This window comes from Scyliorhinus torazame, chromosome 8, assembly GCF_047496885.1.
Source record: "Scyliorhinus torazame isolate Kashiwa2021f chromosome 8, sScyTor2.1, whole genome shotgun sequence".
NCBI classification, from domain to species: Eukaryota; Metazoa; Chordata; class Chondrichthyes; order Carcharhiniformes; family Scyliorhinidae; genus Scyliorhinus; species Scyliorhinus torazame.
This window is the reverse complement of record NC_092714.1, coordinates 258,772,913-258,785,882: the sequence shown is the minus strand read 5'-3', so window position 1 is coordinate 258,785,882 and position 12,970 is coordinate 258,772,913. Positions and strand designations below refer to the sequence as shown.

The following is a 12,970-nucleotide window of genomic DNA, read 5'->3' as shown; positions in this document are numbered from 1 at the left end:
TGCGGATGGTGGAAATCTGATAAAAACAGCAAGTGCGGGAAAATATTCAGCAGGTGTGGCAGCATCTGTGGAGAGAAATAGGAGTCCAATATGACTTATGCAGAACTCACGAAGTGGAGTCATGGTGTCCTCAAAACCACTGTCTCACGGCGCCGAGGTCCCAGGTTCAATCCCGGCTCTGGGTCACTGTCCGTGTGGAGTTTGCACATTCTCCCCGTGTTTGCGTGGGTTTCGCCCCCACAACCCAAAGATGTGCAGGGTAGGTGGATTGGCTACACTAAGTTACCCCTTCATTGGAAAAAATGAATTGGGTACTCTAAATTAATTGTAAAAAATGTTGGCCTCAAAACGTTCAAATGTTGCCAGACCTGCTGAATATTTCCAGCACTTTCTGTTTTCAATTCAGGTACTGTTGGCTCTTGACAGGATTCAGCTCATGATTTACTGTTTGTTTTAAACATTAGCAATGCAGGGCTTATTCCTTGCATGTGGTCTGCTTCCCGCGTTTTAAGTAACAAACAGCCAGGCTGCCTGCTGCTGTGCAAAACAATTAAGGTTGATCTGTAGAAACAAAAGCGTGTGCCCCGTGTGAGGCTCGAACTCACGACCTTCAGATTATGAGACTGACGCGCTGCCTACTGCGCTAACGAGGCTCTGAATGTAACGACAGCAAAGCGGCTTCAGGCTCTGGCATAGTCCATGTAAAAGACTGTAACTGGAGCCAGACCTCAGCATAGGCTCAAAGCAGCTTCGCGGGGCTCTCTGCAACCGGGGAGCGGTGCACTGGGTAACCAGCAGCCGGGGAAAGGGGCGATTGGGGGGAGGAGGAGGGAGGAGTTTTGGGAACCCCGGAGTCCGAGAGCCTGCCTGGAGGAGGCAGATGTCGGAACGTCAGAGACTGGTGAAGACCTTCGAAGGGGGGCAATTGAAAGGGGAAGTGGGGTGGTGGCTGGCGAGAATGCAGGACAGTGAGAGGGGCAATGGAGATGGTCCCGGGAAAGGGGCTATAAGGTGATGGGGGGAGGCTTCAGAATGGGAGCAAAAAGCGTAGGGATTGGGCAATGGGGAAGGGTGCATTGAGGAGGGGATAATGGAGAATGGTCAATGAGGAGGGGGTCAGGAGGAGGTACAGAGATTGGGAGTCAGCGAGTGGGGAAATGGGAGTCTTGGGGGGGGGGGGGGGGTGGCGAGAATGGTCATTCAGGAGGGGGTCCAAAAGATTGGGAGTCGGGAATGGGGAAAATGCGGGTCTGTGGGGAGAATGGTTATTGAGGAGGGGGTCAGGATGGGGGTATCGGAGATGGGGTCGGGATGGGGCTAATGAAGATGGTGAGTCAGGGAGTGGGGAAAATGGGGAGGGGTCTGGAGGGGGAGAGTGGTCATTGAGGAGGGGGTCAGGAGGGGGTATTGGAGATGGGGTCGGGATGGGGGTATTGGAGAGGGGGCCAGGAGGGGGGTATTTGAGAGGGGGTCAGGAGGGGGGTATTGGAGAGGGGGTCAGGAGGGGGGTATTTGAGAGGGGGTCAGGAGGGGGTATTGGAGAGGGGGTCAGGAGGGGGGTATTGGAGAGGGGGTCAGGAGGGGGTATTGGAGAGGGGGCCAGGTGGGGGATAATGACGATGGTGAGTCAGGGTGGGGAAATGGGGAAGGGTCTGGAAGGGGGAGAATGGTCATTGAGGAGGGGGTATTGGAGAGGGGGCCAGGAGGGGGGTATTGGAGAGGGGGTTGGGGGGGTATTGGAAAGGGGGCCAGGAGGGGGGTATTGGAAAGGGGGCTAGGAGAGGGGGGCCAGGAGGGGGATAATGACGATGGTGAGTCAGGGTGGGGAAATGGGGAAGGGTCTGGAAGGGGGAGAATGGTCATTGAGGAGGGGTTCAGGAGGCGGTATTGGAGAGGGGGTCGGGATGGGGGTATTGGAGAGGGGGCCAGGAGGGGGGTATTTGAGAGGGGGTCAGGAGGGGGGTATTGGAGAGGGGGTCAGGAGGGGGGTATTTGAGAGGGGGTCAGGAGGGGGTATTGGAGAGGGGGTCAGGAGGGGGGTATTGGAGAGGGGGTCAGGAGGGGGGTATTGGAGAGGGGGTCAGGAGGGGGTATTGGAGAGGGGGTCAGGAGGGGGGTATTTGAGAGGGGGTCAGGAGGGGGGTATTGGAGAGGGGGTCAGGAGGGGGTATTGGAGAGGGGGCCAGGTGGGGGATAATGACGATGGTGAGTCAGGGTGGGGAAATGGGGAAGGGTCTGGAAGGGGGAGAATGGTCATTGAGGAGGGGTTCAGGAGGCGGTATTGGAGAGGGGGTCAGGAGGGGGTATTCGAGAGAGGGTCAGGATGGGGCTAATAAAGATGGTGAGTTAGGGAGTGAGGAAATGGAGGGGTCTGGAAGGGGAGAAGGGGGAGAATGGCCACTGAGGGGGGAGGGGGCAGGAGGGGGGGCATTGGAGATGATGATTCAGGGTGTGAGATTGGGCAGTGGAGAGGGGTCAGGGAGGGTCAATTGTCAGCTCATGTTGATGGGGCAGTACCAAGGCAATCATGCATCGCACTATTTGTTGCCTCGGCTTTTTCTACCTTTGCACGAGACTCATTCATTTTATTGACGATGTTCTCCGTCCCAGGCCAACTTTAAATGCAATGGAATATGGAATGACACGAAATTGGGGCCTTTGGTGCCATCGCTGAATGTTGCCACGAGCCAGATTATGAGACTGACTTTGAAAAGTCAATAAATAAAATAATAAATTGTAAAACGGAAGGGGAGATGCGCAGACAGCTGGTTTGAGCAATCAAACAGGAGATTCACCACTTGGGCACAGGGATTCGGAAATGACCCCACTTCGGTCAGACCCTATTGTGTACCCCTTCTCAGCTGATTCTGCAAATTCAGGTCTCATAAAACAAGTGCCCCGTGTGAGGCTCGAACTCACGACCTTCAGATTATGAGACTGACGCGCTGCCTACTGCGCTAACGAGGCTCTGAGGATTGCCTCAGCAAAGGAACTCCAACCCCTGGGATTGTGCCAATCACTGTCGAGGTTGCAGTGTTACTGCAGTGACCTGTGATTGGGGAAGTGGAGTGACAACAACCCGGGAACTGCAGGGTCCGAGTGTCTGTACAGCTGACAAATACTAGAAACTCAACACCGCAGAATGAATGCAGCTGAGAAGGTTGTCTAAGCACCGGAGCACAGTGGTTAGCACTGTATAAAAGCAAATTACTGCGGGTGCTGGAATCTGAAACCAAAGAGTAAATGCTGGAAAATCTCAGCAGGCCTGGCAGCATCTGTAAGGAGAGAAAAGAGCTAATTTTTTGAGTCCGATGACTCTTTGTCACAGCTCTGCTTGCCAGCACCAGGGACGCAGGTTCGATTCCCAGCTTGGATCACTGTCCATGCGGAGTCTGCACATTCTTCCAATGTCTGCGTGGATTTCTTCCGGGTGCTCCGGTTTCCTCCCACAAGTCCCGAAAGACATGCTTGTTAGGTGAAATGGACATTCTGAATTCTCCCTCTGTGTACCCGAACAGGCGCCGGAATGTGGCGACTAAGAGATTTTCACAGTCACTTCATTGCAGTGTTAATGTGAGCCTACTTGTGACACTAATAAAGATTATTATTATATATTGGTGACAGTTCCCTGCAATGGCAACTCAGGTAGTCCCAGTTCGCTGCCTTTTCCCCATGTTATGCCTTGAGTTCCAAAGGAGAGACGTATTGGACTCGAAATGTTAACTCTGTTTCCTCTCCCTCGTCAGATGCTGCCAGACCTGCTGTGTTTTTCCAGCACTTTCTGTGAGATTGGTTCGACTGGGCCTGCATTCACTAGAGTATAGAAGGATGAGAGGAGGCCTGAATGAAACCTATAAAATTCTAACAGGGCTGGACAGACTAGATGCAGGGACGATGTTTTTCCCGGGTTGGGGAATCTCGAACCAGGCGACACAGTCTCGGTCTAGGGGGTAGACCATTTAGGACTGAAATGAGGAAGGTAGTGAAAGGGTGGAGAACCTGTGGAATTCTCTAGCACAGAAGGCTGTGACGGCCAAGTCACTGAATGTATTCCATAAAGAGATAGATAGTTCTTTAGATTTTAATGGCATCAAGGGACATGGAGAGAAAGCAGGAACATGGCATTGAGACCGAGGGTCAGTCATGGTCATAGTGAATGGTGGAGCAGGCTCGAAGGGCCGAATGGCCTACTCCTGCTCTTAGTTTCTATGTGAGCTCGGCCTGTAGGCAGGTCCTCAGTTCACTGCCTGCTGAGTCCTTCTCCTGAGCTGTTTTCCTGGCAGCTCCACAATCAGCGGCGGTTTCTCATTGCTGTCTACTCTCGGGGTGGGGGGTGGGGGGGGGGGGGGGGGGGGAGGGCAATGAGGCAGGTCCCAGGACTACCTCGGATGAAATGGCAATTGTTAGTGTTACTCTGAAGCACACGTGAGCCATCCAGCCAACTGAGCTAACCGGCCGCCCACAGCCCTGTACTCCTTTTCTCCTCAGGTGATTATCCAGTTCCTTTTTGAAAGCCACAATCGAATCCTCCTCCCCCACACTCTCAGGCAGTGCATTCCCAATCGTTACTATGTAAAAGGTTCGGGATCGTGACCCTCCCTCCAATGGCAATAGTTTCTCCCTATCTACTTTGTCTAGAAATGCTGCTTTAGGACAGTGGGCTAAGTAGCTGGCATTACAATGCAGAATAATGCCAGCAGCATGGATTCAATTCCTGTACTGGCCTCCCTGAACAGATGCTGAATGTTGCAACTAGGGGCTTTTCACAGTAACTTCATTGAAGCATCCTTGTGATAATAAGTTATTATTATTATTAGAACCCTCATGATTTTGAACACCTCTGTCACTTCGGCAGTATTTCACTAATTTCGGACTCCTCGCAAGGAAAAACATCCACTAGGCATAAGGTCCTCCAGACCTATGATCCTTCTTGAATGCTCAATTCCTCTGACTTTGCAGTGGTTAGCACTGTTGCTTCACAGCGCCAGGATCCCAGGTTTGATTCCCGGCTTGGGTCACTGTCTGTGCGGAGTCTGCACATTCTCCCCGTATCTGTGTGGCTTTCCTCCGGGTGCTCCGGTTTCCTCCTACAGGTCCCGAAAGATGTGCTTGTTAGGTGCTTTGATAATTCTGAATTCTCCCTCAGTGTACCCAAACAGGCGAGGGAATGTGGCGACGAGGGTATTTTCACAGTAACTTCATTGCAGTGTGAATGTAAGCCTACTTGTGACAATAAAGATTATTATATTATACTTTGATGATCTGTGCATTCCCACTTCCCTCCACCTCACCATTGCCTTCAGCTGCCTCTGGCCTAATTCCTTCCCAAAATCTCTCCACCTTTCCATCACTCTCTCCCATATTAAAAAGAAACCCTCCCCAAATCCATCTGTTTTTCATGCATCTTTTTCATGTATCCATTCCCAGCTCAGCATTCATTCCCTAATGCCCATCGCATTACCTGAGAATATTGTTTTCAAAATAAATTTAGAGTATCCAATTCTTTTTTTTCCCAATTAAGGGGCAATTTAGAGTGGCCAATTCACCTACCCTGCACATCTTTTTGGGTTGAGGGGGTAAGACTCACGCAGACATGGGAAGAATGTGCATACTCACATGGACAGTGACCCGGGGATGGGATTGAACCCGGGTCTTCGGAGCCGTGAGGTGGCAGGGATAACCACTGTAAATGCACTTTTTAATATTGCTATTGTTGTTGTCTCCACCACTTACTGGCCAAGGCAGTCGCAAAATGCTGAAAATACTGGTCAATCAGTCAGCCATCTGTGGATAGAAAATGAAACAGTTCATGTTTCAGGTCCGTGACAAGCTGAATGTTTCCAGCATTTTCTGTTTTTATTTTATATATCCAGCACTTGAGGGGTTTAGCTTTTGTATTGGTGTTTAATTCACTGCCTCCTTCTGGCTTGTCCAGGAAGCAAAGAATTTATCCGTCGCTTAGAAACTCAATCTGTGAAAGCAGAATGCCATGAGAAATTGATGCCTACTTCAGTACTTTTGTGGCACAGTGCAAATGCTTCAATGCCACAATGTACCATTAACTGTATTCAAGTACATGCGTTAATTACTGAAGCTTCAAAACAATTGCTCCCTCCTTCACGGTTGATGTATTAGAGGAGGTCACACTTTCAGCATAACATTATTTTCACTGCACTCCAAACATAATAAATTCTATGATGCATTTTGATGTGTTAAGTTGCTATATAAGTACCATTTTATTGGTATGCTGATGGTCAGAATTATTCCACCACATTGGATATTGCAGAGTGGCTGTTTAAATTCTATTTTTCATCAGTTTCTTTTTTCCTTCCATGCCTCACCTTTCATTTTTTCCTCAGGTGAGTGGCTGGTACCATGCCATGTTGCCGCAATGATTGTCTGTAACCCCTCCATTCCCAATGATTGCCTATAACCACTCCATTTCCAATAATTGTCTATAATCCCTCCATTTCCAATGATAGTCTCGAACCACTCCATTCCCAATGATTGTCTATACCGATTCCACTCCCAATGATTGTCTATACCCATTCCACTCCCAATGATTGTCTATAACCACTCCTTTCCCAATGAGTGTCTATAACCACTCCATTCCCAATGATTGTCTATAATCCCTCCATTCCCAATGATTGCTTATAACCACTCCATTCCCAATGATTGTCTATAATCCCTCCATTTCAAATGATTGTCTATAAACACGCCACTCCCAATAATTGTCTATAACCACTCCATTGCCAATGATTGTCTATAACCACTCCATTCCCAATCATTGGCTATAACCACTCCATTCCCAATGATTGTCTATAACCACTCCATTTCCAATGATTGTCTATAACCACTCCACTCCCAATAATTGTCTATAACCACTCCATTCCCAATGATTGTCTATAACCACTCCATTCCCAATGATTGTCTATAATCCCTCCATTCCCAATGAGTGTCTATAACCACACCATTCCCAATGATTGTCTATGACCATTCCATTCCCAATGATTGTCTATAACCACTCCTTTCCAAATGATTGTCTATAACCACTCCATTTCCAATGATTGTCTATAACCACTCCACTCCCAATAATTGTCTATAACCACTCCATTCCCAATGATTGTCTATAACCACTCCATTCCCAATGATTGTCTATAATCCCTCCATTCCCAATGAGTGTCTATAACCACACCATTCCCAATGATTGTCTATGACCATTCCATTCCCAATGATTGTCTATAACCACTCCCTTCCAAATGATTGTCTATAACCAGTCCATTTCCAATGATTGTCTATAACCACTCCATTCCCAATGATTGTCTATAATCCCTCCATTCCCAATGAGTGTCGATAACCACACCATTCCCAATGATTGTCTATAGCCACTCCATTCCCAATGATTGTCTATAACCACTCCATTTCCAATGATTGTCTATAACCACTCCACTCCCAATAATTGTCTATAACCACTCCATTCCCAATGATTGTCTATAACCACTCCATTCCCAATGATTGTCTATAATCCCTCCATTCCCAATGAGTGTCTATAACCACACCATTCCCAATGATTGTCTATGACCATTCCATTCCCAATGATTGTCTATAACCACTCCTTTCCAAATGATTGTCTATAACCACTCCATTTCCAATGATTGTCTATAACCACTCCATTCCCAATGATTGTCTATAATCCCTCCATTCCCAATGAGTGTCTATAACCACACCATTCCCAATGATTGTCTATGACCATTCCATTCCCAATGATTATCTATAACCACTCCACTCCCAATAATTGTCTATAACCACTCCATTCCCAATGATTGTCTATAACCACTCCATTCCCAATGATTGTCTATAATCCCTCCATTCCCAATGAGTGTCTATAACCACACCATTCCCAATGATTGTCTATGACCATTCCATTCCCAATGATTGTCTATAACCACTCCTTTCCAAATGATTGTCTATAACCACTCCATTTCCAATGATTGTCTATAACCACTCCACTCCCAATAATTGTCAATAACCACTCCATTCCCAATGATTGTCTATAACCACTCCATTCCCAATGATTGTCTATAATCCCTCCATTCCCAATGAGTGTCTATAACCACACCATTCCCAATGATTGTCTATGACCATTCCATTCCCAATGATTGTCTATAATCCCTCCATTCCCAATGAGTGTCTATAACCACACCATTCCCAATGATTGTCTATGGCCATTCCATTCCCAATGATTGTCTATAATCCCTCCATTCCCAATGATTGTCTATGACCATTCCATTCCCAATGATTGTCCATAACCACTCCATTTCCAATGATTGTCTATAACCACGCCACTCCCAATAATTGTCTATAACCACTCCATTCCCAATGATTGTCTATAACCACTCCATTCCCAATGATCGTCTATAATCCCTCCATTCCCAATGAGTGTCTATAACCACACCATTCCCAATGATTGTCTATGACCATTCCATTCCCAATGATTGTCTATAACCACTCCTTTCCAAATGATTTTCTATAACCACTCCATTCCCAATGATTGTCTATAACCACTCCATTCCCACTGATTGTCTATAATCCCTCCATTTCCAATGATTGTCTATAACCACGCCACTCCCAATAATTGTCTATAACCACTCCATTCCCAATGATTGTCTATAACCACTCCATTCCCAATGATTGTCTATAACCACTCCATTCCCAATGATTGTCTATAACCACTCCATTGCCAATGATTGTCTATAACCACTCCATTCCCAATGATTGTCTATAACCACTCCATTTCCAATGATTGTCTATAACCACTCCACTCCCAATAATTGTCTATAACCACTCCATTCCCAATGATTGTCTATAACCACTCCATTCCCAATGATTGTCTATAACCACTCCATTCCCAATGATTGTCTATAACTACTCCATTCCCAATGATTGTCTATAACCACTCCATTCCCAATGATTGTCCATAATCCCTCCATTCCCAATCATTGGCTATAACCACTCCATTCCCAATGATTGTCTATAACCACTCCATTCCCAATGATTGTCTATAATCCCTCCATTTCCAATGATTGTCTATAACCACTCCACTCCCAATAATTGTCTATAACCACTCCATTCCCAATGATTGTCTATAACCACTCCATTCGCAATGATTGTCCATAATCCCTCCATTCCCAATGATTGTCTATAACCACTCCATTCCCAATGATAGTCTATAACCATTCCAATCCCAATGATAGTCTATAACCACTCCACTCCCAATGATTGTCTATAATTCATCCATTCCCAATCATTGTCTATAACCACTCCATTCCCAATAATTTTCTATAACCACTCCATTCCCAAATATATCTATAACCACTCCATTCCCAATGATTGTCCATAATCCCTCTATTCCCAATGATTGTCTATAATTCGTCCATTCCCAATGATTGTCTATAACCACTCCATTCCCAATAATTTTCTATAACCACTCCATTCCCAATGATTGTCCATAATCCCTCTATTCCCAATGATTGTCTATAATTCGTCCATTCCCAATGATTGTCTATAACCACTCCATTCCCAATAATTTTCTATAACCACTCCATTCCCAATGATTGTCTATAACCACTCCATTCCCAATGATTGTCTATAACCACTCCATTCCCAATGATTGTCCATAATCCCTCCATTCCCAATGATTGGCTATAACCACTCCATTCCCAATGATTGTCCATAATCCCTCCATTCCCAATGATTGTCTATAACCACTCCATTCCCAATGATAGTCTATAACCACTCCATTCCCAATGATTGTCCATAATCCCTCCATTCGCAATGATTGTCTATAACCACTCCACTCCCAATAATTGCCTATAACCACTCCATTCCCAATGATTGTCTATAACCACTCCATTCCCAATGATTGTCTATAATCCCTCCATTCCCAATGATTGTCTATAACCACTCCATTCCCAATGATTGTCTATAACTGCTACATTCCCGATGATTGTCTATAACCACTCCATTCCCAATGATTGTCCATAATCCCTCAATTCCCAATGATTGTCTATAATTCCTCCATTCCCAATGATTGTCTATGACCACTCCATTCCCAATAATTTTCTATAACCACTCCATTCCCAATGATTGTCTATAACCACTCCACTCCCAATGATTGTCTATAACCACTCCATTCCCAATGATTGTCCATAATCCCTCCATTCCCAATGAGTGTCTATAACCACACCATTCCCAATGATTGTCTATAACCACACCATTCCCAATGATTGTCTATAACCACTCCATTTCCAATGATTGTCTATAATCCCTCCTTTTCCAATGATTGTCTATAACCACACCATTCCCAATGAGTGTCTAAAACCACACCATTCCCAATGAGTGTCTATAACCAAACAATTCCCAATGATTGTCTATAACCACTCCATTCCCAATGATTGTCTATAAACACTCCATTCCCAATTATTGTCGAAAACCAGACCATTCCCAATGATTGCCTATAACCACACCATTCCCAATGAGTGTCTATAACCACTCCATTCCCAATGATTGTCTATAACCACTCCACTCCCAATGATTGTCTATAACCACTGCATTCCCAATCATTGTCTATAACCACTCCATTCCCAATGATTGTCTATAACCACTCCATTCCCAATGATTGTCCATAATCCCTCCATTCCCAATGATTGGCTATAACCACTCCATTCCCAATGATTGTCCATAATCCCTCCATTCCCAATGATTGGCTATAACCACTCCATTCCCAATGATTGTCTATAACCACTCCATTTCCAATGATTGTCTATAATCCCTCCTTTTCCAATGATTGTCTATAACCACACCATTCCCAATGAGTGTCTATAACCACACCATTCCCAATAAGTGTCTATAACCAAACAATTCCCAATGATTGTCTATAACCACTCCATTCCCAATGATTGTCTATAAAAACTCCATTCCCAATTATTGTCGAAAACCCGACCATTCCCAATGATTGCCTATAACCACACCATTCCCAATGAGTGTCTCTCACCACTCCATTCCCAATGATTGTCTATAACCACTCCACTCCCAATAATTGTCTATAACGACTGCATTCCCAATGATTGTCCATAATCCCTCCATTCCCAATGATTGTCTATAACCACTCCATTCCCAATGATTGTCCATACTCCCTCCATTCCCAATGATTGTCTATAACCACTCCATTCCCAATGATTGTCCATAATCCCTCCATTCCCAATCATTGGCTATAGCCACTCCATTCCCAATGATTGTCTATAATCCCTCCATTTCCAATGATTGTCTATACCGATTCCACTCCCAATGATTGTCTATACCCATTCCACTCCCAATGATTGTCTATAACCACTCCTTTCCCAATGAGTGTCTATAACCACTCCATTCCCAATGATTGTCTATAATCCCTCCATTCCCAATGATTGCTTATAACCACTCCATTCCCAATGATTGTCTATAATCCCTCCATTTCAAATGATTGTCTATAAACACGCCACTCCCAATAATTGTCTATAACCACTCCATTGCCAATGATTGTCTATAACCACTCCATTCCCAATCATTGGCTATAACCACTCCATTCCCAATGATTGTCTATAACCACTCCATTTCCAATGATTGTCTATAACCACTCCACTCCCAATAATTGTCTATAACCACTCCATTCCCAATGATTGTCTATAACCACTCCATTCCCAATGATTGTCTATAATCCCTCCATTCCCAATGAGTGTCTATAACCACACCATTCCCAATGATTGTCTATGACCATTCCATTCCCAATGATTGTCTATAACCACTCCTTTCCAAATGATTGTCTATAACCACTCCATTTCCAATGATTGTCTATAACCACTCCACTCCCAATAATTGTCTATAACCACTCCATTCCCAATGATTGTCTATAACCACTCCATTCCCAATGATTGTCTATAATCCCTCCATTCCCAATGAGTGTCTATAACCACACCATTCCCAATGATTGTCTATGACCATTCCATTCCCAATGATTGTCTATAACCACTCCCTTCCAAATGATTGTCTATAACCACTCCATTTCCAATGATTGTCTATAACCACTCCATTCCCAATGATTGTCTATAATCCCTCCATTCCCAATGAGTGTCGATAACCACACCATTCCCAATGATTGTCTATAACCACTCCACTCCCAATAATTGTCTATAACCACTCCATTCCCAATGATTGTCTATAACCACTCCATTCCCAATGATTGTCTATAATCCCTCCATTCCCAATGAGTGTCTATAACCACACCATTCCCAATGATTGTCTATGACCATTCCATTCCCAATGATTGTCTATAATCCCTCCATTCCCAATGAGTGTCTATAACCACACCATTCCCAATGATTGTCTATGGCCATTCCATTCCCAATGATTGTCTATAATCCCTCCATTCCCAATGATTGTCTATGACCATTCCATTCCCAATGATTGTCCATAACCACTCCATTTCCAATGATTGTCTATAACCACGCCACTCCCAATAATTGTCTATAACCACTCCATTCCCAATGATTGTCTATAACCACTCCATTCCCAATGATCGTCTATAATCCCTCCATTCCCAATGAGTGTCTATAACCACACCATTCCCAATGATTGTCTATGACCATTCCATTCCCAATGATTGTCTATAACCACTCCTTTCCAAATGATTTTCTATAACCACTCCATTCCCAATGATTGTCTATAACCACTCCATTCCCACTGATTGTCTATAATCCCTCCATTTCCAATGATTGTCTATAACCACGCCACTCCCAATAATTGTCTATAACCACTCCATTCCCAATGATTGTCTATAACCACTCCATTCCCAATGATTGTCTATAACCACTCCATTCCCAATGATTGTCTATAACCACTCCATTGCCAATGATTGTCTATAACCACTCCATTCCCA

General features: G+C 44.9%; 2 non-coding genes across 2 annotated transcripts; both read right to left on the bottom strand.

Annotated features, from left to right (window-relative positions):
• Positions 1-580: 580 nt before the first annotated feature.
• trnam-cau (transfer RNA methionine (anticodon CAU)) lies at positions 581-653 on the bottom strand. The gene has a single exon. It is a non-coding gene; the product is annotated as a tRNA-Met (tRNA).
• A 2,241-nt stretch (positions 654-2,894) lies between these two features.
• On the bottom strand, positions 2,895-2,967 carry trnam-cau (transfer RNA methionine (anticodon CAU)). Its single transcript has one exon. It is a non-coding gene; the product is annotated as a tRNA-Met (tRNA).
• Positions 2,968-12,970: the final 10,003 nt, after the last annotated feature.